This window comes from Electrona antarctica (genome assembly GCF_951216825.1).
Source record: "Electrona antarctica genome assembly, chromosome: 7".
Classification (NCBI taxonomy): domain Eukaryota; kingdom Metazoa; phylum Chordata; class Actinopteri; order Myctophiformes; family Myctophidae; genus Electrona; species Electrona antarctica.
Window position 1 is genome coordinate 27199725 of NC_136812.1, and position 27334 is coordinate 27227058.

At 41.6% G+C, this 27334-nt stretch overlaps 1 long non-coding RNA gene across 1 annotated transcript; it reads right to left on the reverse strand.

The window, feature by feature from the left end:
• Positions 1–18871: 18871 nt before the first annotated feature.
• LOC306926828 lies at positions 18872–23589 on the reverse strand. The gene is made up of 4 exons (XR_013790439.1): positions 23555–23589; positions 20367–20498; positions 19962–20152; positions 18872–19146 (listed from the first exon to the last, which is right to left on the reverse strand). It is a non-coding gene; the product is annotated as an uncharacterized lncRNA (long non-coding RNA).
• Between the last annotated feature and the right edge of the window lie 3745 nt (positions 23590–27334).

Below are 27334 nucleotides of genomic sequence, written 5' to 3' on the forward strand. Positions count from 1 at the left end.
GAGCTCATGGCAGTCTTCCTCGCCCTGAAACACTTCGAGCAGCGCATCCTGGGTTGCCATGTCCTAGTCAGGACAGACAACACCACGGCCATGTGCTACATCAACAGACAAGGTGGACTCAGGTCCCCTCGTCTTCATCAACTGGCTCAGAAACTGATCCTGTGGTGCAACACACGCGTCCTCTCAATAGTAGCGTGTCACGTCCCAGGTCTTCTGAACACAGGGGCAGACCTGCTGTCCAGAGGACCTCTCCGCTACTCAGACTGGTCACTACACCCTCATGCAGTGGCCCAGGTCTGGAGCAGGTTTGGGAAATCCAAGGCGGATCTCTTTGCCACAGAGGAGAACACGAAGTGTCCCCTCTTCTTCGCAATCAGGGGACCATCAACGTTGGGGCTAGACGCTCTGTCACACCAATGGCCCAAAACCCTTCTCTACGCCTTTCCCCCGCTATCCCTCATCAGCCCCACTCTGGACAGAGTGAGGACTCAGGGTCTGAAGGTGCTCCTAATAGCCCCGTCGTGGGGGGTCTGGAGGTCGGAAATAACCCCTCTCCTCTACGACCAGCCGTGGAGAATTCCCCTTCGAGCGGATCTCCTCTCTCAAGCGAGGGGGGAGATCTTCCACCCTCACCCCCAGGACCTAGACCTATGGGTCTGGCCCGTCAAAGGGTGATGTTGACTGCCGTGGGTCTACCTCCGAACGTAATCGAAACGATTCAGAAAGGCAGAGCCCAGTCAACAAGGGACCGTTACGACACAGCCTGGCGCGTCTTCGAGCATTGGTGCTCACGAAGACCAGACCAAACAGTCCCCTACCAGGCCTCAGTGATCGACGTCCTGTCATTCCTGCAGGAGCTCCTAGACAACGGTCTAGGCCTCTCCTCAGTCAAGGTCCATTTGGCGGCAATCTCTGCCTGCCACCCAGGCTTTGATAACCAGACGGTGTGGAAGCACCCGCTGGTAAAACAATTCATGAAGGGTGTACGCAGGGAACATAGGACATGCAGATCCCTCGTTCCCTCGTGGGATTTGTCCCTGGTTCTAAAGGCGCTGGCTACAGCACCCTTTGAACCACTACAAACCGTGAGCCTCAAGCTCCTAACCCTGAAGGTGGCTCTCCTGATCGCACTCACGACAGCAAAAAGGGTCAGCGACCTACATGCGCTCTCGATCTCTCCAGACTGCATGAGGTTCGATGAGGGGTCGACCAAGGTCACCCTAAAGGCAAACCCCGCCTTCATTCCCAAAAATGCTCTCTCAGTGTGTGTGCCAGTGAACCTACAGGCTTTCCATCCCCCGCCGTTCTCCTCTGACGAAGACAGCAGGCTTAATTGCCTCTGCCCAGTCAGAGCTTTACGCATATACGCGGATAGACTGGCTCCCTTCAGACAAGGAAGCCAACTCTTTGTGTCCTGGGGTGCCAGGACCAAAGGAAAGCCCGTCACGAAGGTCACTATCTCTAACTGGATAGTGGAAGCCATCCGTCTGGCCTACACTAGCCAAGGCGTGGATTCCCCCCAAGCCCTGAGGGCCCACTCCACAAGAGGTGTGGCAGCTTCCTGGGCACTCTACAAGGGTGTCTCCATTCAGGAAGTCTGCACAGCAGCAAGCTGGTCTACACCCTCGACTTTCGCCACATACTATAACCTAGATGTGGCAGCGCCTTCGCTAGCGCACGCGGTCTTGGGGGCCGCTGCTCAGTAAGGCATCAGGGCAGCATAGCGCTGCCTCCTGCTCTCCACAAGGACTAGGTTCTGGACCCAAAAGGGTCCGAGCCCCTCCCAAAAGGTTTACCTGGGACCCACTGGAAGTTCAGGTCACGGGAGTTCATAAAGTCCCATAAACGAAAGGTATTTCGTGAAATTTCTATATAATACAACGTTAAAGGTTACTTTAGTAACCACGGTTGTATATATAAATTGAACGAAATACCTTTCGTGGAACGCCCTTCTGTTCTCTAAAGCAGAAGAAAAGTTCCGAATGAGGGCTGACGTAGCCACGCAGGTATCTATACGGGATAGGCGTGGCTTCCTACGTCACCCTTAGAGCCCAGGACAGCGAAAATTCTAGAATTTTCTGTCCTGGGAGTACATAAAATAATGTTCTGCAGCTAGGTTTTGAAGGAAACCTACCCATAAACGAAAGGTATTTCGTTCAATTTATATATACAACCGTGGTTACTAAAGTAACCTTTAACGTTCTGGAGGCTGTGGGAAGTACAACGATTCCTAATAGCAATGTTGCACTGGCGATGAGTTGGAGCGACACTAGCGATCAACTTAGCTGCACTAATCAGCGTAGTGATCGCAGCATCACTACGCCCAGCAAAAGCATCACTCACAGTGGTGCTTAAACATAATATAAGCATAAACGTATATATCTTCGACATGATGAACTGAAGGGTAATAGCCTGGGAAGGGAAGAGAGAGTGCAAAGACGATGTTATTCAAGAATCATGATATTTTGACTTCTTCTCACCCATTGAGTCATAAATTATCTGATTTGTATTTCTTCGTGCATAAAAAAATAAATAAGAGAGAATGTTTCCCTCTGCAACATTGAATTTGCAGTCAAGTTATGTCAGTCAAGTGTCATTGCTTTTTGGATTTTGATTATAGGCTCACACAAAAGAAGTTCCTAAAAATTCATTTAGACTTTAAGAGAACATGCTTTTGTTCTGAACTAATGGAATGTTACTCTAAAACAGGGGTTCTCAACCCGTGGGTCTCGACCCTTTCTTTTTTTCAACTGAATTGCTGGAAAATGGAAATGAGTTTACATGGTACACATAGTACATCATGCATACTCCTCCCTAATGATTATATCTGGTTTCAGTATTTATTTATTAATGTATTATTATATGGTGTATTGTCTCTATTATTAAGGTTATTGTAGCAGTCAAAAACGTTGAGAACCCCTGCTCTAAAACATTGATTTTATGCATCATCAAAAGTCAAATCACAAGATTCTTCATGAAAGAAACCATGTTCTTACCTGGAATCAAAATGTAGCGTCTGTTGAGTTATTTGAGATCTTATTATTTTAAACAAATGACAAGCAATATATATACAGTAGCATCATGGGTCAGGCCCTTTTACCAATAGGTCCCTCCTTTTTAAAATTGCTGTTGTCTGATAACATGGCCATATTAGGTATCAGTTCTATATTGTATTGTACCATAGAAAACCAACCCGGATGTGCCATACTTTTCTTCAATTAAACAAAGACAAAACTGAAATAATAGTTGGTGGAGCCAAGGAAGACAGATTAATAGTCAGCAGACTCAGCACCCAACTCCAATCGGTAATTTTAAACACCTAGTCATGCATGGACTCAATGTCACCATGTCAGCCTACTATCAACTCAAACATTTAGCATGGGTAATTCAGCAGGATATAGAAAAACGTGTATATTCATTCATCTTCAGTAGACTTGTCTACTGCTATACACAAAAAACCTGCCTTGCCTTGCCTTGCAATACCCTACAATGCCATATAGAGTACAGTAGAAATATGACTGAAATTGGATTCAATCAATTCAGGCATTTAGCAGACTGACCAGGTACAGGAGATCCTGTCACAACAGTCACATCACACCCATCTTGTTTTCCTTGCATTGGCTTCCAGTAAATTATATAATTCTCGTCATCACACACAGAACCCTCCACCCCCATATCTTTGTGACCTGCTCCACCCATCCCATATGTTCCCAGAAGGTCTCTCAGATCCTCATCCCAAGTCCTGCTGTTTTTTCCTCCCACAAAACTAAAATCTAAAGGTGATCGAGCCTTTGCTAGTTTCGCCCCCAGGCTATGGAACTCTGTGGACCTTCTTAAAAAACTTTTAAAGACCCACCTTTTCAGACTTTGTATAGTCCTGTATTCATTTCTTGATTTTTACCAGTGCTGTTTGTTCTGTTTTCTCTTCTATTATTATTATTATTATTATTATTATTATTATTATTATTATTATTATTATTATTATTATTATTATTATTATTATTATTATTATTATTATTATTATGCCTAGTAGTAGTAGTAGTAGTAGTACTATTAGTATTATCTGAACTGTAGGTACCAGTATGGTTTAGAAGTATGCTTCTAAACCATAGTTGTTCTAAACTACATTTCCTGGATGCAGGTTGATGACATCACGGAGGAGGGTTGAGGCCGCACCCCCATGCAAGATCTGTGCCAAAAGTAATTTGAAACTTTTTGGCACCTGAAAGTGAGCAAAGTGAGAAGCGAAAAAATCTGTAAAAATAAGAGAGATCTGAATGAAAAAAATAAAATCTGAAACTGAAATATATATATATATACTCATGAATCTAAATGTATATTAAAGTTAAAAATTAAACTGAAAAAAACTTTTGAATACAAAAAAAGCCTTTTGAATACATCTTGGTATTTTTCAAGTTCAAGAAAAAAAATAAGAGACTCTCAGGTTCAATTTTTACTTTTCAACTTCAGTTGTATTGTTTTCGATGGAACTGTTTCTGTTAAACGATCAAACATTTTGGCACAATAATGACTCCATAGGGGAGGGCCCGGCCGTCCGTCCGCTCCGATGCGTGGTAGTAAACTGTATACTCTCTCTCTCTCTCACTCTCTCTCTCCCACAAACACGCTGTTAAGTTACCGCGACTAAGACTACATTTCCTGTCAATAATAAGCAGTGTAAAATGTAGTTCATAAGTTAAAGGGAGACGCTTTCTTGTGAAGGGCCCTTCACAGCGCAGGCAGGACATAGAGTGTTTAAACTGGGCTGCTTACAGGCTGCACATTAGAGTACAGTAGATGGATTTGCTCCGGTCTGTCCGCTGTTGCTGTATACAGTTGTTAGCCCTGCTCTGCAATCGCCTGATAAAGTTGAGTTTTGATTCTTTGAACAGTCAAAACAACACATAAAATTACCACAGGCAAAAGAGGGCAAGATAGATGGAGTAAAGGTGGAATACAAACACAACAGCAGCAGCTCCATCCACATGCACTGGAGGTGAGTGAAGTCACATGAAAGGAATACCAATTAAGACAACAGTAGCCTAATCATAAAGATGGACGGACATGCCCACGTTAACTTTACCACTTTAATTGAAAAATTAAGAGACCCGAAGCTGTCCCATTCATCACAGCCACAGACGGCAGGCACAACTGTCCGGATTTCGGTGAGATTAAGCCGAGTATCCGACGGACTCAGCAGCAGGCGGATTTTACTAAAGAATGAACATGCATAAGCTAAACTAAATGTTCCAATAATCTCTTCTCTTTACAAACTCAACGTGCTTTTTATAAGGTTTTATTAACTCGTTATACAACATAAACACATACAACATACACACTGGTTTGTTTCACCCTCCCCCTGACACATGATGGATACAGTAGGAGCTTTGCCTAATAGTCTGTCCCTACCGCTATCTGCGGAGTTCTGTTGGAAATATTTAAGATAAGGGAAGACTCGAAGACCAATTTGTTACATATAAAATGCAGAAGGGACAATTAATGATTTACTAATGATAAAAAGGACTGTATAATACTGTATTACTGAGCTGCAACAGAGCTGAAACTGTAAAAATACTTTTCTAAAGTAATCAGAGTATAAATAAATACTCTGCACCACAAATCTAGGCAGAGAGCCTCTAACCATGGTAAAAATGGTTACCAAACCTTTTAGAGGATAAAGTTGAGAATTAGCTTTAACAGGAATACTATCAATATCCAAATGTTACCTTAAGCAGGAAATACTCTTTTAGAAAAATACCTTTAAATACCCAATAGGAAAAATGAGCACCAGAAAGAAGTGAGTCCAGTCAGAGCAGATATGGTTTTGTCAGTTCATTTTCAGTTCGGAGAGAGCACAAAACAGATCCCACATACAGCCAAATTACAAAATGTCTCTCCCCCGTGCCACAAAATGGACACGGTATATATGGGATACTGTAATCAGATGAATACGCTACACAGAGAAACGTGTCAAACAACCAAAGGAGGATTCACTGTCACTTCCTATCTAAACCAGGAAGCATAATGTATGGGATATGTAGTTAATCATCTAAATGTAGTTCATCATTCTCAGTTAATGCCGACCAGCTAACGTAACTAGGAGACAACTAGTCTGCTCTGGCAAAGCACCAAGGTTGAATAACATGCTGTTTTCCACAGACACGCTGGGTGTTGTGGCAAACAGGAGAAAACAATACTTTATCAGCACGCCGGCTGGGGGAAGAATTAATACTTATCTACAGGCTGGGCAGAAATGAGATGTAACTTAGTGGGATACAGGGCATGAGATATGAAAGGTACAAAGTCATGGGGCATGAAGATACAAAGTCATTGGGAACATGGAAACTTCCATCCACAAAATAACAGATCTACAATAACTCAAAATTATCCATCAAGTTCAGCCCCTGTCGATCTTGGTACAACTTAGTTCAACACTGTGGTAGTCTACAACCTATGCATAATGTGATGGCCCCAGGGCCTATGTCAGGGTTTGTGTGTGCTTTACTAATAGTAATCTGTCTTTCAGTGTGATGGGACCTGGTTGGAGAGTGGTGGCAATCAAGGACTCCAATCACTATAAAAGAGCCACCTTGCCTTTGGTTCTTTCTCTTCCACCTGGGCCACACCCGAGCATGGCCACATAGGGCATATTGTTTGGTTTACTATCAGTTCTCAGTTTGTGGTGGCAGTTTAGTTGGAAACATGTGTTCGTTCTATTTAATAAATTACATTTTTACATTTATCCCATGCTTGTTTCCCTTCTTTGTTATGGTCGGAGAGCCGGACCTTAACAAGAACCTATGTTTTACCTATGTTTTACCTATGGTTTTAAATCTTATTACCATTATTATGTGGGAGACAAGACAAGAAGCACAATACATACTTTGTTACTCCGAACATCATTACAACACAACACATGTTATTAATTAAGCACATTTATATATATTTACCATTGGCCCCTCTCGCCTGTTGCCCTCATGGTCTTCCCCTTGAATCTACCCCACTGCTAGTTTACACACATGATACAGCCAGCTCCCACCACACTTCCTGTGGTGTAAGACTAGCTGCTATTTCAGACTAGCTTAAACTGGTCGACTCTTAGATATTATTATAAAGGTGTTTTGGTTACCCAATATCCAAGTATGGACTCTAGAACACATATTGATCACTTTTGACAGGAATTAGTTACACATTGTTCCCCCTGCCATTACATGTGCCCATTCAGTGAGTCAGCCCCCCTCCCCCTTGTGAAGTATCATAAAGGCCCTCACTTTCCAGGATAGTGGCTCTAGGTAATCACCCATCCCCCTCCTCAAACTAGCAGTTGGCTGGTAATCACCCATCTTCATGGCCTCAATGGAATGAGAGCACATGGTAAACACCCGATATTCTGATTATAAGTCCCATCCATCTATAATTGGACTTCACAACAACTATATGTGAGTAGCAGCCCTACACCCTCCAGTATTTGATTAGCTCCGTTAGGAATGGTTATGGACATTTTAACATTTTTGTTTCAACATTGCACATTTTCTCGTATTCAACATGCTCGTGGAACATTCCAGCCGCCACTGCTGGGTAGGCTGGTGGTTGCGCCACTGCTGGGTAGGCTGGTGGTTGGGCTGCATAACCTCCTGGTGGTTGGGGTGCATCACCTACTGGAGGTTTGGCTGCATAACCTCCTGGTGGTTGGTCTGCATAACCTGGTGCTGAAACAGGAAGAGGCTGACTAGCTGACATGGAATAGCTCTCTTGTCTAACCATCTGGACCTGGTGATTTGACACAGTTGGAGCATTTTGGATGATTGTAATATTTGGAGATTGCACATTGTTGATGACCGTGGGACTCTTCTTGCGATATTTCAGCTCACGGTGCATCTGACACCAGGAGCACCACATGCAGAAGCAGGAGGTTGCAACGTCATTGCAGAGAGAACCCTATGGGAACCACAAATTATTTTAGTATTTTTGTTGATGAAAATAAATCAACACAATACATACAAAGATAACACAAAGGGAGGAGACAAGTTTTATTATCTCTGCCAGGGGATCATGAATTGGCCCCTGTGCATGTGTCTGTCTATGAGCAGTTCAAATTAATGTTGGGCACCGCTAGACCGATCAGCACGAAGCGTTGCATGCACACTCCCAGTAGCCAAGGAAGAAACCCCCCCCACAATATTCAAACGCTTCACTTCACATTTTGGCCTATAGGCCTACAATAAAAAGTTTCCCCTGATTCTTGGGATCATGGCGCAACTCCCGATATAGGCCACACATTTCCGCCTGACAAGAGTTTTGAGGGGTTTTTTTTTTCCCCTACTACTCTTCCATATTTTATCAAAACCTCACACACAAATAAGTACACTCTCTGGAACAGTCACACACACACACGCACGCACGCACGCACGCACGCACGCACGCACGCACACACACACACACACACACACACACACACACACACGTCTCATGAGTTATTTGGTTATATGACTCAAACAGGGTTTTGATACTCCATGCCGTTTCTCTGTAGATTTCCTAAATTAGTCCTAAATTACTGTTGTCACCTTGTAACTCAGTTTTTAGCTTTTTGCATTGTTTACTATCATGATATTATTAGATCACAAATGGTTATTTGAACAAATGACATATTGGTATATTTTAGATTGCATTATACTGCACCAGACCTTGATTCTGTATTTGTATCGAACGGCAACTCGAACAGCCAAAGCACCAGCAGGCACAAACAGAGGAATCCCAGCGGATAGCCCTGTTATGGCAGGGCAGAAGTCTATTAAGGAAAAACAATGATGTTCTTCAAGTTTTGCTGTGGTGTCACAGGCAAGGCAAGGACAGCACCAGAACCCATAGCAACCTGGAAAACAACAAAAATATATTCATATAATTATAACACATACAGATGAACAGAGGTAGATATATTAATTTGAAGTATTAATTGAAAGTAAATTCTATGACATTTTATAATAGCAATGAACAATATGTGTTTCAGAGGCCTGTTCCCAAAATATTTGAAAAATATAATTACTGCAAATAAAAATGAAATGCTGATAAATTGATATTGATACTGACAAGAATTGATATCCTCAAAGCAGCTCAAGAGATGAGTGTTCCAGCCCGTCTCCACAGGTTCTGCATTGTTACCTGCAGGTAACAATGTAGGCTGTTGGGTGATAACTACTGAATTCGCCATAGCAACCGGTCAACCTGCAATCAAAATACAGAATACAACTATAAAACTGTGCTCTGACACATAGGTCTCCACCAGGCCAGGTTGCCGACCCAAGGCACGCTCATTTTGGTCATAGCCACTTGGAATGGGATTTGATGTATGTTATGTTGTGTCATGATCCAAGGAATCCAGGGGTAAACAAATGTTGATTGTACGACCTATACAGTAAGAGTTATAGGACAAAACGTGCAGTGGGCAAATCTTCCAATGCCACCATGAGGAGATTTGGCTTTGACATTGGCTTGGCTTAGTGGGAACGTGCATGCAAAGTTTCTGCGCAATCGGGTGCTGCATTCATGATGTGTGGCATTTTGTGCAAAACGGCCACACCTACAAACCTTGGACGCCAATCCTAGCCAATTTGAATGGAATATGAGAAATGTGACGCCTTGATCACATGACTACAGACATAATGTATAGAGCGTATGCGTGTGACATCATCATCATACCTGGAAGTTATACAGGAACGCCTACTACTGAGTGGCAAAAAATCTACTTTCTGGTCTTGACATGCAGCCCAGACCAAAAATCTGATTGTATTAAACAACGTTAAACAACATTAAACTCACTTTGCCACTCGATTTTCCATTCACTTTATGCATGCGCATACCCTGAGTCTAGATACCGTGAGGTTTTTTTTGCGTGAGGGTTAATTGGACAAAATCTAGTGCCACACCACGTCACGACAAAAAAATAAACAAATACAATATAAAAAAATATATATATATATATGAAAACAAAGCAATAAATTAGGGCTGTCAAAGGATTACAATGTTTAATCAGATTAATCACAGTTTAAAATGTTATATTGTTGTGGGAATGATAAGATAAATGTCAGAAGGCGGATATATACATTTAACATACGTATGTACTGTATGTATGTGTGTCTCTCTGTCTGTGAGCCTCTGCGTCTGCCTATGTAAATTGTGCAGCCTTTTATGGCAATAACCAACATATGTTGGTTATTGCCATCCAGATAGGGCTAGATAGTCGATGGGATTATGGGATGTATGGGGCGGGTCATCCAAGCATGTGTTAAAAATTGTAATCTAATTAATTTCACTAATTAATTTAGACATAGATAGATAGATAGATAGATAGATAGATAGATAGATAGATAGATAGCCTCTAGTGGTGACGCATTTGACATCACAGCAAGCAGGGCAGTAGGTATTCCGCAAGCAAGTAAGAAGTGTACAGTAAATAGGACAGTTGCATGGATGCAGTATTGCGTTGTATTTCCTAGGACCTATGGTATGCATTACTATTTGTGCATGGACAAAATGTTGTGCAGACAGAGTGGTTTGGTAGAAGAAGACAGACAAGATAAACGGGTCCCGCCTTTTCAAATAGTTTTCTATAACTTGAATATTCGACTTGGAGTTGCTTTGTTTTCTCATTGTTGCAGACAGATCTCCCTTGACATTTGCTTATAAGATAATAAGCTTCTAAGCTAAATATGTGTATGTAGTAATTCAATAGTTCAAGTAATTAATTCAAGAATAAATGTGTTGATGAACCAAAACTTAAATTGCACCTTGCAGTAAATCTCTTAAAGCTGGCATGGCAACTATGGACAAACGACCTATGTTCACTTGGGGTCACAGAATCTTCTGATCGGGAGTTATGATCGTTTTAAGATTTTCGTTTTCGTCAGCTAAACAGGCAGGGGACATTTTCGACAACAACAAGCGCTCCAAGGCTCTAGAGCGATGCGAACGGTTTTGTTATCATTAATCTCCGTCCTATTTATCAATCTCCGGCTTGGGCTCCAAGTGTTAATGGGAATTCATATAGAGCACCGAAGTCTGACGTCAATATCGGTAGAGGGCGCAAATCCACAGGTTCGTGTACTTTTTATTTGCATTATAATCCCCATAGGGGGATTTTAGATCGCCTCATATAAGAACTGTGTTTGAAAAATATGTCACCCCGGCCGTTTCACTCATATGGATATTAAGAATCAACTGACTGAGAGAAAACGCTAATGTTACTGCTACTGAATTAGTTACATTTTCGCTAGAAACAGATTGTATCATATATGAGTGACTGACTGTTGCAAACGATACAGAGACACCTCCATGACAATAACGCCGAGACAGCTTGTTTATTTTTGGACCACAACACTTCACGATTTTAAGATGAGCCCATGTTAGTCTCCATAGAGAAATTACTTCCGCGAACCAGGGGAATCGAAGGGATGAGCGAGTTACGTCAGGACTTCGGTGCTCTGTTATGGTTTATGTCATCATGCCATGCAAATCCTTTAGAGATACAGTAAATACTTTGTAATTTAAGTAAGAAGGCAACATAATAAGCTTACTTTTTTAACGAAAAAAAAGAACTAAATGAAAAACCAAATATGTTGTTCTTACCAGATGTCCTTGCGGCAGATTACTGCGTCCCGCTGAAGTGAGAGTGAATCAAGTTACTTCCCTTAAGTACTTCACACAAGAAGCATGCTACCAAACCTGATCCTGACCCTAAAGGCTCATACATAGTCTGGATTTTCGGTGGTTAGGTGACCACCGAACTACAACATGACGTCACGAGCCGCGGTGAAGAGCAAACCACCGCCACCGCTCCAGCCCTTCTCCCTGTTTTACTCACACCGCTCAACGTTATTTCAGCTCCGGTGGTCAGCTCACCACCGGAGCGGTGGTAACCTCACCACCGAAAATCCAGACTATGAATAGGCCTTAAATACTGTTCTTAGGTGACATTCACACCAGAAAGCTTTACTGCGATTAAAACGAATCCTGCTGCACATTGTCAGAAACTGCACTTCGTTTGGCAGGTGTGAAGGCTCATTCGAATCATAATGAGCATCAAAGAACCGCATTCTACTTCGACCAAAAACGGGGGTTTCGCTTCGCTTCCAATCGCACTTGATTTCGATTTGGTGCAGGTGGGAATGCAATCCGCAGCAAATAAAGGAAATGAAGCAAACGATGTGGCGGGTGAGGAGCTGAACACAATTGATGTCCCGTTACCGTGGATAGACGTGGTCGAATGAGGAGACCCCTTGCAGTTGCTGGAGGAAGCAGATAAGGGTGTGAATTACGACACCATGCGGGGTAGCAAAGAATGCCTCACTGCCCGCAAAGAGCCAGGCAGGCCATAAATGACCATAACAGATCAGCATTTACTAACCCAACTGTGTTTAACTAGAAACATTATGTCTGCAATTATCTAAAGGTGGATATGTAATCCCAATGCCTAAAAGGAATGTAAACTAAACAAAATACATACATACATGGATGCACCTGGGACGTATCCTCAGTGATGTATCCTAAGGTCATCGGGGTTTGGGGTCTCGCAACATCATACCCCTCACTCAGGTGACCCAGCCGGGTCAAGTCCCGACTTACGTCCCAGTAGCTACCCTCGATCAGTCCCATTAGGGAAAAACCAGGGCCACACAATCCGTTCTTCCTGAACTACTCTGCCGGGACTGGGAGGTACCATTCTGGCGCGTGGAAGGACTAGGCTCTGTGGGTTGACTCCTGTCCGGGCCCCTCCTACGTCTCACCAGGTCCACTCCTGCTCTCACCAGGTCAGGCCCTGTGCGTTGCACCAGACTCCCAGCACCAGGCACTTTATTCAGGAATGGTGGATTCTCGAGCCGCAACAGTTCCGCAGGCTCCACCTTGCTCTTGGTGGTGCCGCAGGCTCCGCTTGAGGCTTGAATGGCCCTCCTAAAGGCCTCACCATGGGTTTGTTGGGCTTCTTCCTCACGGAAGACACAGGCTGGGGCGCCAACCCATACTGCTCCCGGGTGCCGTCTAATTTCCGGCTGCCACCCGTCTCCCCGGTGGTCACCAGACTATTCCTGGTTGTCACGTAGTCTATTCCTATGAGTCACTATAAATAGAATAAATAAATGATTAATGTGTTAAACCCTAACTGGGCGGGGTCCAGTTCCAGACGGCACGACACATGCACGTTATGAGTATAATGTTATCACCATAGATTTCACTGTGTAGGCTAGTTTATGAATGGAACACATTGATAAAGGTCCCCCCTGCTGCGGTTCGAATTGCTGCGGATGACAGTGTGAAGGCAAACCGCAGCTAATTAAATTTGCCCATTCGCAAGTCTACCGAAGTATTAGGTGGGAATGTCACCTTAGATATTCAATTCTGCTACAACCCTAATCGTACCATAAACTCTGTTAGCCCAGTACAGGCCAGGGTCATCCATTATGTTCCCTCATGCCCCTCAGAATCCCCCTATCCAAATTAGGCACTGTTCCCTCAGCCCCATGTTTCTTCATGAACATTGTCTCCATCCCAAACTACGTACGTATGTTTTCTCAGCCCAAAGGTATACCTCAGCCCCTCAGTCCCCCTAACCCCCACCACCAGTTGACTACATAAAAACAATATTTGTGGTGGTGGATCCATTTTAGAAAATTGATGACCATGTCATTGATATTGATGAGTCATAAATAATGACTTCTCCTTAGGTCATCCTCAGACGAGCCCTCCATCGTCGCTTCCAGTCATCCCGGTTCTCCATACATTTAGCCAGTTTGTGAGTGCTTTGCGCTCCTGCGTCTTTCTTGAGTACATCCACATTATGTTAATGTCAGATTATATTAATGTCAATGTCCTGTCCTGGACAGGAGAGGAATGAAGCTTAGCTGAAGCAAGACAGAATACATGTGTGTGAAATGTGAATGAGAGGAACAGAAAGGTTACTTTAGTAACCATGGTTATTTAAGTAAGTGAGCGAAATATTTCGCTTATGGGAGGTTTCCTACTGGCAAACCGAGCTGCAGAACTTCATTTATGAACTCCCACAGGGATCAATTGAGCCCTGTGGGTTTAAGAGCTGTGACGTCAGGCGCTATGCCCCCGGGGTATAGAAGGAGCGCCTACGTCACCAGCCCTCATTCGGAACTTTTCTATCCTGCCAATAGCAAGACAGAAGGGTGTTCCGCAAAATATTTCGCTCACTTACTTAAATAACCATGGTTACTAAAGTAACCTTTATGTTAGCGAAATGTTAGCGAAATATTTCGCTTATGGGACCTTATGAACTCCCGAATCTTGAACCAACGAGTGAGTATTAGGACCGGAGATAAAGGGTGGGCTGAATGACTTCAATGGTCATTTGCCCGGTCCCTGGGGAGATGTACAGGTTAACTCAGAGTATCGCCTGTGCATCTCATGGCACAGAGGGCCGGAGTGGGCCTATTTATAGAGCAGCAGCTCCTTGGACTGCATGTGCCGGAGAGGGCGTTGCCACATCTAAGTTGTAGTATGTGGCGAAGCTTGCTGCAGTGCAGACATCCTGGATCGACACCCCCTTATGGAGTGCCCACGATGCTGCCATACCTTGTGTGGAATGGGCCCTCAGCGTTTGTGGGGGCTCCTTTCCTTGGCTAGTGTAGGCCAGACGGATGGCGTCCACTATCCAGTTGGAGATAGTGACTGTTGTAACAGGCTTCCCTTTGGTCTTGGTACCCCAAGACACAAACAGCTGGTTCCCTTTCCTGAAGGGACTCGTTCTGTCCACATAAGTGCGGAGAGCTCTTACTGGACAGAGGCAGTTCAGCCTCCTGTCTTCATTGGAGATGAATGGAGGGTGATGGAAAGCTTGTAGGTCTACCAGTAGACTAGTAGCTTTAGACTAGTAGCTTTAAACATCAAGACTAGTAGCTTTAAACATCAATTTAGGAAATGCGGCAAATTATGAAAAACTACTCCTAATTGGGTTATACCGCCAGCCCTCTGCAAAATCTCATGCCATTCAAAATATATTCAATCTAATATCCTCCCATGGAATGACGGATATTCTGCTCATGGGTGACGGAAACTTGGACTGGTTCACAGGAGCCTCCAGCACCTTTAAAAATCTCTGTAATAATCTAAACCTCTCTCAGCTAATCACAGCTCCAACACGACCCAATAGAAATAATCCAGAAAGAGCTTCCCTACTGGACATCATTCTTACAAGCAAATCACACAATTATAAATGCAGTGGTGTCCTTCCACTTGATTTCAGTGACCATTGTCCCATAGCTTGTATTAGAAACACAAGGCAACAAAAATCTGAGCATCGGATCACGGTAAAAATAAATTTCAATAATTTTATTAATGAAGCTTTTATACATGAATTGGCTCTTAGCGATATATTCAACACTCTCTCTATTCCAGACCCTCATTCTGCATTAAATTACTTTATTTCTATTTTTAACTCAGTTGCTGATAAACATGCTCCCTTTAAAAAGCTTAGAGTGAAAAACAGGAGGAACCCCTGGTTTTCCCCTTATATCTCAATAAAATTAAGAGCCAGGGACATTGCTTGGAAAAAAGCACGCTCCTCTGGCTTAAAATCCGACTGGGATCATTTTCATCTCATCCGAAATAACTGCCTTGCCATGATTCGGAATGCCAAATCATCATATTACATCTCCACCTTGTCAGATTGTAGCTCAAACCCTGGCAAATTCTGGAGTACCATTAAAACGCTATCCCAAAGTCAACCCTCATCGCTACCCAAACAGATCATCACAGACTCCTCCACAGTATCAAACAAAAACGATCTATGCAATGTTTTTAATAAGCATTTTAGCACCGCAGGCCATTTCTTCAGGAATTCGGACACACCACCTAGTAACCCAGTCCATGACAGTTCAAACTCTCAAAGTTTCACCTTCAGGCACTTCTCCAGCATAGAGGTAAAGGAAGCTCTACTTGCCATTGACCCTAAAAAATCTACAGGAGCTGATGGGCTAAACCCACAGCTTCTATTATTAGCTGCTCATACCATTTCTGACATTATAACATATATCTTTAATCAAACCTTAGTAACTGACAGCATTCCTACTTTATGGAAAACTGCGTATGTCTCTCCGCTACACAAAGGTGGTCCTACAAGTGACCTCAATAACTACGGACCAATTTCTAAACTCCCCTGCCTTGCTAAGATTTTAGAGCAACTGATCAATACCCAACTCAAATCCTTTTTATCCCGAAATAACATCTTAAACTGCCACCAATCAGGTTTTAGACAAGAACACAGTACTGCATCAGCTGCCACTAAGGTGGTAAATGACCTTGTTCATGCCCTGGACAAAAAACAGGACTGTGTTGCATTATTTATTGACCTTTCTAAGGCATTTGATAGTGTAGACCATGATCTACTTTTAAATAGGTTGAAGGCTATTGGCTTTGATCAGAAGTCTTGCAACTGGTTTAAAAGCTATATCTTTCTGAAAGATCACAAGCAGTTATAGCTGACGGCTACACCTCAGAGTTTTTAAATATCAACAAGGGGGTCCCTCAAGGTTCGATCCTAGCCCCGATCCTTTTCACACTTTTTATAAATGATTTTAGCAGTGGAGTTACAAATAGTGCAGTACATCTTTACGCGGACGACACCGTCATCTATTCAGTCGCCCCCTCAGTTGATCTAGCTTTTCAAAACCTACAAACAGATTTTCACAAAATTCAACAGGCTCTCACCAATCTCAAACTGCTTTTAAACCCTGGTAAAACAAAATTCATTGTCTTCTCTAGAAAACCAAATGCCACTCAATCAAACCTTAACATAACAACTAGTGAAGGAACTCCTATTGAAAAAGTCTCAATCTATAAATATCTGGGCATCAGGTTAGACGACAAACTATCATTTAAAGCCCACATTTCACAACTCATCACTAAACTGAAACCAAAACTAGCATTCCTCTATCGAAACAAAGCTTGCTTCAATTCAAAAAATAGGAAGCAGCTGATTCAAAGCACAATTTTATCGGTTATTGACTATGGTGATATTATTTATATGCATGCAGCTCCGTCATCACTAACACCACTAGACACAATCTACCACTCTGCCCTCCGGTTTATAACTGGAGATGGGTTCCTCACCCATCACTGTAGGTTATATGAAAAGGTTGGTTGGTCTTCATTGGCTAAGAGACGAGAACAACACTGCACGGTTTTTATCTACAAAGCCTTACTTAAAAAAATGCCTACATATCTTAGCAGCCTACTACATCCCAAAACTGGCCAACATCACACCCGCTCCCAAAACTACCTTATGTTAGAAATCCCCTTTGTGAATTCTGAATTGGGTAAAACAGCCTTTCACTACTATGCACCTCACATGTGGAACTGTCTACAATCAATCTTAAAACTGAATACTTTGATTTCACTTGAACGTTTTAAAAGACTTGTAAGGATCCATTTGAGATCCAGCTGTACTTGCTCACTCTAAACTGTTTTTTATCCTGTAATGTATTTATTATTTATATTGTATGGTATGTGTACTGTAATCAGGGCGTTATTGAAAAAGAGAGCTTGCTCTCAACTGACTTCCCTGAATAAATAAAGGTTAAAGAAAGAAAGAAAGAAAGAGACACACCGAGAGGGCATTCTTGGGAAGCCGGGTTCGCCTTGATGGTCATCGAACCTCATCGCACTCTGGAGAGATCGAGAGTGCATGTAGGTCACTTACTCTCTTTGCAGTTGTCAAGGCAACTAGGAGGGCAGTTTTAAGTGTTAAACACTTCAGGTTTGCTGCCTGTAGTGGTTCGAAGGGTGCCGTGGTTAGGGCCTCCAGAACCAGGGACCCTGTGTTCTCTACGGACGCCCTTCATGAATTGTTTAACTAGTTGGTGTTTCCACACCGTCTGGTCGTTTATGCCCACGTGGCATGCTGAGATGGCTGCTAGGTGGGTCTTAACCGACGAGAGTCCAGCCTTATTCCGATGAAGTCTATAGACTGAGTCGGCGTCAGCATGCTCTTTTCTAGGTTTATTTGGAAACCTAGTGAGCAGAGGTGGTTGAGCACTTGATGTGTGTGCAACCGCGCCTCTTGTGGAGAGTTTGTCATTAGGATCCAATCATCTATATATGTGGCTAGACGAAGACCCTGTTGTCGCAGTGGGGCGATGGCCGCCGCTGTGCATTTGACAAAAACCCTCGGACTCAATGACATTCCGAAGGGAAGAACCGTGTACTTTGTATCATGGTCATTGGTCAGACAATCAGGGACGTGATGAATCTGAAATGTTTATTTGTATTAAATAAATTACCGTAATTAGGAAACTATCAACATTTGTATGTGACAGGGCCTGACATTTAAGGGGTGGAATGTGTATAAAAATTGTTTTATTCAAATACAAAAACATGTGTGCAACAGACAGGTGGAGAGATGCTTTGTTGAGACTACAAGTGAGCCGGGACAAAGTCAAAGCCAGAATCTTTAATACCATTAATAACATAAATGCAGTGTTGGAAATAAGATGTTAGAAAAAGGTGAATATTAAAATGTTACACAATTGTCTGTCTGGACAGACGAACGGACAGATATAGGTATAGATAATTTAATTTAAATGGATGGGGTAAGCAACAAGTAAAACATTCGAAGATGTCCATTCATCCTCATTACCAGTATTTGTTGTTCATCATTGGAGATTTTGAATCCTGTTGTGACAGATAACCTGGGTAGGCTGGAGGTTGGTCTGCATAACCTACTGGAGGTTGGGGTGCATAACCTACTGGTGGTTGGGCTGCATAACCCACTGGAGGTTGGGGTGCATAACCCACTGGAGGTTGGGCTGCATAACCTCCTGGAGGTTGGGCTGCATAACCTATTGGAGGTTGGGGTGCATAACCTATTGGTGGTTGGGCTGCATAACCTACTGGTGGTTGGGCTGCATAACCTGGTGCCGAAACAGGAAGACTAGCTGGCATGGCATAGTTCTCTTGCATATGGACCTGGTGATTTGACACAGTTGGAGCATTTTGGATGACTGTAATATTTGGAGATTGCACATTGTTGATGACCGTGGGACTCTTCTTGCGATATTTCAGCTCACGGTGCATCTGACACCAGGAGCACCACATGCAGAAGCAGGAGGTTGCAACGTCATTGCAGAGAGAACCCTATGGGAACCACAAATTATTTTAGTAATTTTAGTATTTTTGTTGATGAAAATAAATCAACACAATACTATACAAAGATAACCCAAAGGGAGGAGACAAGTTTTATAATCTCTGCCAGGGGATCATGAATTGGCCCCTGTGCATGTGTCTGTCTATGAGCAGTTCAAATTAATGTAGGGCACCGCTGGACCGATCAGCACGAAGTTAGATGCACTCTCCCAGTACGTAGCCAAGGAAGAAACCCCACCCCACAATATTCAAACGCTTCACTTCACATTTTGGCCTATAGGCCTACAATAAAAAGTTTCCCCTGATTATTGGGATCATGGCACAACTCCCGATATATGTTTTGATTGTTTTGATCTTCCAGATTTGATCAAAACCTCACACACAAATAAGTACAATCTCTCTGGAACAGTCACACACACACACACACACACACACACACACACACGTGCACGCACACACACACGCACACGCGCACGTGCACGCACACGTGCACGCACACACATCTCATGAGTTATTTGGTTATATGACTCAAACAAGATTTTGATACTCCATGCCGTTTCTCTGTAGATTTCCTTCACAAATCAGTGAGCGGGGCCCATTTCTTTAAAAATATGAAAGCAACATCCAATCATACCCAAATTACTATGATAGTAGTTCGTATTTTAGTCCTAAATTACTGTTGTCACCTTGTAACTCAGTTTTTAGCTTTTTGCATTGTTTACTATCATGATATTATTAGATCACAAATGGTTATTTGTACAAATGACATATTGGTATATTTTAGATTGCATTATACTGCACCAGACCTTGATTCTGTATTTGTATCGAACGGCAACTCGAACAGCCAAAGCACCAGGAGGCACAAACAGAGGAATCCCAACGGCTACTGCTATTATGGCAGGGCAGCATATGTCTAGTAAGGGGAAACAATTATTTTCTCCAAGTTTTGCTGTGGTGTCACAGGCAAGGCAAGGACAGCACCAGAACCCATAGCAACCTGGAAAACAACAAAAATATATTCATATAATTATAACATACAGATGAACAGAGGTAGATATATTAATTTGATGTATTAATTGAAAGTAAATTCGAAATAAATTTGAAAATAGCAATGAACAATATGTGTTTCAGAGGCCTGTTCCCAAAATATTTGAAAAATATAATTACTGCAAATAAAAATTAAATGCTGATAAATTGATATTGATACTGACAAGAATTCATATTATCACAGCAGCTCAAGAGATCAGAGTTCCAGCCCGTCTCCACAGGTAACTGGCTGTTGGCATTGTTGGTAACTGGCTGTTGGGTGATAACTACTGAATTAGCCATAGCAACCGGACAACCTGCAATCAAAATACAGAATACAACTATAAAACTGTGACACATAAAAAATATATATATATATATATATATATATATATATATATATATATGTTTAATCAGATTAATCACAGTTTAAAATGTTATATTGTTTACTATTGGGCGGCTCAGCTGACTGCAATTGTCGCATGGATAAGTAATGATGAGACAGGGTGGAACTGAATAGAACAGAGCACAATTAAAGGGGTGTCTCTGTCAACATTACCCTTCCTTGATAAAAAAAACAATTGATAAAAACAAAATTAAAATAGGAAATGAATGGATAAAGCATACATTAAAGGTGTGGGAAGCAGTTAGGAAAACACTGTGGGGACCAGGGTCAGTTTCAAGGGCAATGCCAATAATGGGTAATATTGATTTGATTGACCATAAATCAGTTATTTGACGGAACAACTTTTAAATCCTTTGCTCAACTCCAGACGCAATAAGCCTATCTCACAGAATTTCCCCGCCCCCCTAAATACGCCCCCTTTCGGGGTTAGTGGTGATAGCGTGACGTCACTCCATAGACGCTACATGTTAACAGAGGTAATTTAAGAAGTCTACAACTTTTGTTTTCTCAAGGTAAGGTTTGTTCTATCTGTTCGACCTGATTTACCATCTTGTTTGCTTCATAATAATATTGGTCTGTCACATTTTTACATTAGAAAATGTACTTAGATTCTCCAGAGAAAAAAACGTGTAAATGCTCATGTTAAAGACACCACTATTTACCGGAAGTGGGCGTGGAAAGCGGGCTGTGAGATAGGCCTATTTAAACTCCCTTCAAGTGATTTATTTAGGTATTTCCAAATAAGACATTATATCACAGATCATAGAGAGAGAGCTGGTTAGTAAGAACCCAAACGACATTGAGGTATACTTCATTGGTATTGCAGGAAAAAATAATCCCAACTAAAAAACATGTTTCTAATTTATATAAAGCGCTGGATGATATTTCTCAAAACACATGGTACATTAAGGATAAATGGGAATTGGAACTAAATATAATTATTGAAGACAAAACTTGGGAGGATATGTGTGAAGGCTGCCACAAGGGAATAAATAGCCAAATGTGGAAGGAATTTGATTGGAAACTCAAGACTAGATATTTCAATACTCCTCTGGTCATTTCCTCATATGTGAAAACACCATACATAGAACTATGTTGGAGAAAATGTGGGGAAATCGGAGACCATACACACATTTTTTGGGACTGTCCAATAATATCAAGGTTTTGGAAAAATGTTAATAAGGAAATCGAAAAATGTTTAGGGTTGAATATTCCTTTTGGTCCTAAGTTATGTCTGCTTGGAATTATACCAGAGGAGGTGCGTGATTGGAGTTACATATTAAGGATACTTATACTGATTGCTAAGAAAATGATAACAGTAAATTGGAGGGAGATAAAACCACCTACTATAACCCAATGGAAACAGAGACTGAAGCAGGTTTATATAATGGAAGAAATGACTGCAAGATTACAATTAAAAATGGAAAGTTTCATTATATTTTTATTTTTTGTAATTATGTATGCATGTATTTTGTGTATGTGTGTATATATATATATATATATATATATTTATTTTATTTCCTCCAGACTGTTCCGACTATCCTTGGGATTGTGGGTGGGGGAGGGTGGGATAGGGGATTGAGTTTTATTTTTATATTTTACATGTCTGTCTAATACTTGCCCCTGGGCTACTGTCGAAAAACCTGAATAAAAAGATTTTGAAAAGAAAAATGGAAAGTTTCATACTTAGATGGACTTCTGTGATATTGTATTTGGGTGTTTCGGTGTATGTGTAGAGGTTGTTGGGTCTGTAAAGTGTCGTGTAGTGGTTGTTTTGTCTGTAAAAATAATGTCATATCTTCTGTATATTGTGAGTCATGTCTCCTGCTCTTTCCTGTCTTGCCTTGCACTTAATTTGAAAAATTGTTGTAGTTTATGTCAAGCTGTTTTTCTGTTTATCTTTGAGTTTCTTTTGTTGTCTTTGTTTTTGTTATGTTTTTGTTTTCATTTATTTATATTTGATTTGATTTCTGTTCATTCATTATTTGGTGGATAAAAAATTGAAATAAAAACAAAAAAAAGTTATATTGTTGTGGGAATGATAAGATAAATGTCAGAAGGTGGATATATACATTTAACATACGTATGTACTGTATGTATGTGTGTATCTCTGTCTGTGAGCCTCTGTGTCCAAGCATGTGTTAAAAATCGAATTAATTTCACTAATTAATTTAGACAGATAGATAGATAGATAGATAGATAGATAGATAGATAGATAGATAGATAGATAGATAGATAGATAGATAGATAGATAGATAGATAGATAGATAGATAGATAGATAGATAAGATAGATAGATAGAAAAGTTGTATTATTAGGGGCCTCTAGTGGTGTATTTCCTAGGACCTATGGTATGCATTACTATTTGTGCATGGACAAAATGTTGTGCAGACAGAGTGGTTTGGTAGAAGAAGACAGACAAGATAAACGGGTCCCGCCTTTTCAAATAGTTTTCTATAACTTGAATATTCGACTTGGAGTTGCTTTGTTTTCTCATTGTTGCAGACAGATCTCCCTTGACATTTGCTTATAAGATAATAAGCTTCTAAGCTAAATATGTGTATGTATCAAGTAATTAAATAGTTAATGAATTCAAGAATAAATGTGTTGATGAACCAAAACTTAAATTGCACCTTGCAGTAAATCTCTTAAAGCTGGCATGGCAACTATGGACAAACGACCTAAGTTCACTTAGGTCACTAAGTGAACTTATAGGTTCACTTAGGACACAGACCGAGACCAGTCTGACTTGCTACGCATTTATTTAATGGGAATTCATATTATGGTTTATGAGCTATGTGTAGGTTTATGTCATCATGCCATGCAAATCCTTTAGAGATACATTAAATACATTGTAATTTAAGTAACAAAAACAATTAACTAAATGAAAAATGTTCAAATTGAAGTTAACCATGTTTCTTATATTGGCCAAATGTCAGATTTGTAAAACCAAATATGTTGTTCTTACCAGATGTCCTTGCGGCAGATTAGTGCGTCCCGCTGTAGTGAGACCGGCTGGACAGTGAATCAAGTTATACTTCCCTTAAGTACTTCACACAAGAAGCATGCTGCCAAACCTGATCCTGCAAACGAAAGGACATTTGTTCTTAGACCCACTTAAGAGGTTTTTAAGAAGGTTTTGGGATCCCTCAATGTTTTCTTAGCTGTGATTTGTTCGTAGGTAAGAACAGAATCTACGCACACTGTGGAGCACTCTTAGGGTGCCTTTTTTGTTCTTAAGTGCAATCTGAAAACATAAAGGAAAAACAGCACCCTCTGCATGATGCTCAAAGTTTGGTCTGGGGACCTCAAGGGGTCCTTGAGGAAGTTCCAGGCAGTCCACAGCAAAATATGGAACATTTTTGCTGAAGGGAAAAGCCGAAAAGAAGAAGATTGTTTGCAGTATTTATTCATTTATACATATAAGTGTATATCCTCCAGCCACAAACAAATCAATAGACAATAGTGCAGATGTAATATATGTCAGTAACTGTCTTGCACTCTAGACAGGAATGGCTTTAGCCTACTTATTTCAAGTTCAAAGGTAATTTTTTAATTCAAATAGTAGGGGGTGGTCTGTTCCAATGTTATAATTTGGAGCTGTCCATACATTTTCCCAAAGGGAAATGCTATTTAAATTCAGTCTGCAGAAGCAGGGATAAAACATATCCCCACCAGCAATAAAAAATGAATGACCAGAGTATCAAAAGCAGATAGGCATGGACTGGATTGTTAACTTGTTTCTGCTGAATCACTGTCAACAAATCAACTGCAGATTGCTTTAACGAGAAATGAGACTGTGAGAACAGGTTTGGTACAGGAAGGAACAAAATGATGAGAAGATTTGATTTATAATCCTTTTCCTGTCTCAGGTTGTATTTGAACCCAGGAGAAATGTGAGAAGGACTGTTGCCTCATTTGTGCGGTATGTGCTCTTATCATGTGAGTTTATTTTATACCTGTTTTGGTACAGTTGGCTACTCATGTGGAACATCCAGGTGTATTTACCCGTTTGTCCGTGTGCCTACTGAGCAGACCATCAAATTGGCCTATGGTGCCGCACTATAACAGGCTGCTTTTTATATACACTACGGTTCCGCTTAGTTTTAATCAGTATGATTCATACAGCTATGCACATTTTACCATGTTCTACTATGTTTTTATTGCTATGCTATTTGTGTTTGATTTGTTTTGCTGTAAAGTGCACAGAGACCCCCTGGGGTGATTTTGTACTATAAATAAAATAAACTGAAACTGAAACTGAACCATTTAGCTATGGCTGCCCTATATGCTACAACGAAAAAAACCCTCCCAAATGACCCAATATATCACCACTGAAATGAACATAATCATATGGTTTTCATAACCTTTACCAGGCCCTACTAATTTAAATCGAGCTAGGGACATCTCCCAGCTCACGTTACAAAAATCCAGTGGCGTGCACAGATAGACACTAGGGGGTGCTAGAGCTGCACTTTTTGGCAATGTGCCCTTTTGAAGAAAAACAAAAAAAATGTCTTCTTCTTTTTTGTACAGTGTACACTGTACAGTATGTGGACCATGGTGGCATTAAGGCAACCGGCCGGTTCCACGTGCTGCACAAGGTGCCCTTTTTTCACTTGAGCACCTGCCCCTCTAAATGTCTGTGCACGCCACTGCAAAAATCAGTATTTGTTAATCATTAGTGGACCTGCAGGTTGTGATATAAACCCAGTAGTAGGTGGAGACACATCACCCGGGGCTTGGGACACATAACCAGGGGGTTGGGCTGCATAACCAGGGGGTTGGGCTGCATAACCAGGGGGTTGGGCTGCATAACCTGGGGGTTGGGCTGCATAAGCTGGGGGTTGGGCTGCATAACCTGGTGCTGGAACAAAAACAGGCTGACCAGCTGACATGGCATAGCTCTCTTGGCTAACCATATGGACCTGTGAAGTCGTTGGGGCATTTTGGATGATATTTGAAGAATGCACATTGTTGACCGTGGGGCTCTTCTTTCGCTGTTTTAGCTCACGGGCCATCTGACACCAGGCGCACCACATGCAGAAGCAAATTGTTAAGCAAATATATGATTCATAAAGTAAATAAAGCTCAATTTAACTAAACGTCTCAGTTGTGAAAGCAAATATTACCTTGTTGCAGCAGACTACCATCCAGCTGAAGTGGACAATGAAGGCTCAAAAATACAGTATCTGACAAAGACCTCCCTTCAGTTCATTGATCGAAGGGAGGTTGCTGCTAAACCAAGTATGCTGCTAAACCTGAACCTATAGGCCTATACTATTATCATCAAATGAAAATGAGATTTAAAGTAGTTCTTGGGGCATTTCACTTTCAAACATGTTTGGTGTAATTTTAACGCGTACTCTGGCTTTTGTGAACACCCCAGACAGTTTTTAAGTTGCTTGATTCAGTATGTATATATTTAGTATTAATTTGATCAGAAACACCCCCTTCCTATACAAACCCATGTAACTTCAAACCCATGACAGATTCATCAAAATCACCCGTCCTTGTTTCTGGTGACTGATATTGTCCTTCCAATATGTGAGGGGGCATGTTTTTTTTTTCAATTACTTTTTTCATTCATTTTATTTTATTTTATTTATTTTATTTTTCAAATATCCCTTTTACACCTAGCTGCTCCCCCCAGCGCTGTCCCTGTAGCGGCCACTGCTTCTTACTTTAGCATGGGTTAAATGCAGATACCTCTTGTCTCTTCACTGTCAGTGAAGCAACAGTGACAAATACCACACGGGGAGTGTGGACTATACTGTATGCTCACATTCAAATATGTTATGTATACAGGTTACATTTGAGTGTGTATGTAGGTTATTCTCCTGTGACTTTCATGGTTAGTAAAAACAGATGACACATGTCTAAATACATGTTATTAACCATGGCAGAGTGAGAAAGTTCAGCTCAGATACTCCAACTATGCCGGGTATCAGAAATAAAGGTCTACAGTAACCTACTAACCACACTGATTTAGAGCACAGGTTTATATTTGTAAAGAAAATGAGCAGAGCGTGGTTCAATTCAATCAATTTATTTTAAACCACCAAACATCACTCGGCCTAGTGAAGCTGGAACTCAAACACACAGCAAAACAAGCTTATTACACAATAAGGTGGGTTAGGTGCACACACAACAGCATGCAGTGGATAGGAGGAGGCCAAAAGCCCTCCAGACAGTTCCCACGCGAGCGCCCCTTTCCCCGCTGTCGCCTCCAACCCTATTTGGTTGACGCAAGAAATATTAAAAACAACTGGGGTTCTCACAACGAAACAAAATACAAACAGGGGTCTGAAAAAGGGGCAAAGGCAGCAAGCCTCTAACATACACTGTCATTATACATGAGAATACATTCAAATCAGAATACCATATTACGTCAAGGTGTATGTGTAAGGGCCCCTCCCTTACGCTCTGCTTACACCTGATGCATTCCACAATGCCAGGAGTGGACAATAAGCCTTTGTGTACAGGTTACATTTCAGTAGGTGACATTCCATTCTCCTGTGACATTGTTAGTAAAAACTTAACATACTAGTCCATACCTGGGGATATGACAATGACATACCAAAAGTATGTGCAGAGTTTCTCCCTCTCTCCCCCTCTATCTCTCGGCTCCACTCTCTCCCTCTACTCTTTCTCTGCCCCCCCCATCTCTCTCTGTAATTCGCCTGGGTGAAGGAGGCTCTGGGCTCTGTCCTCTATCGTCTTTCCTCTGTCAGTAAAACCTACTTGA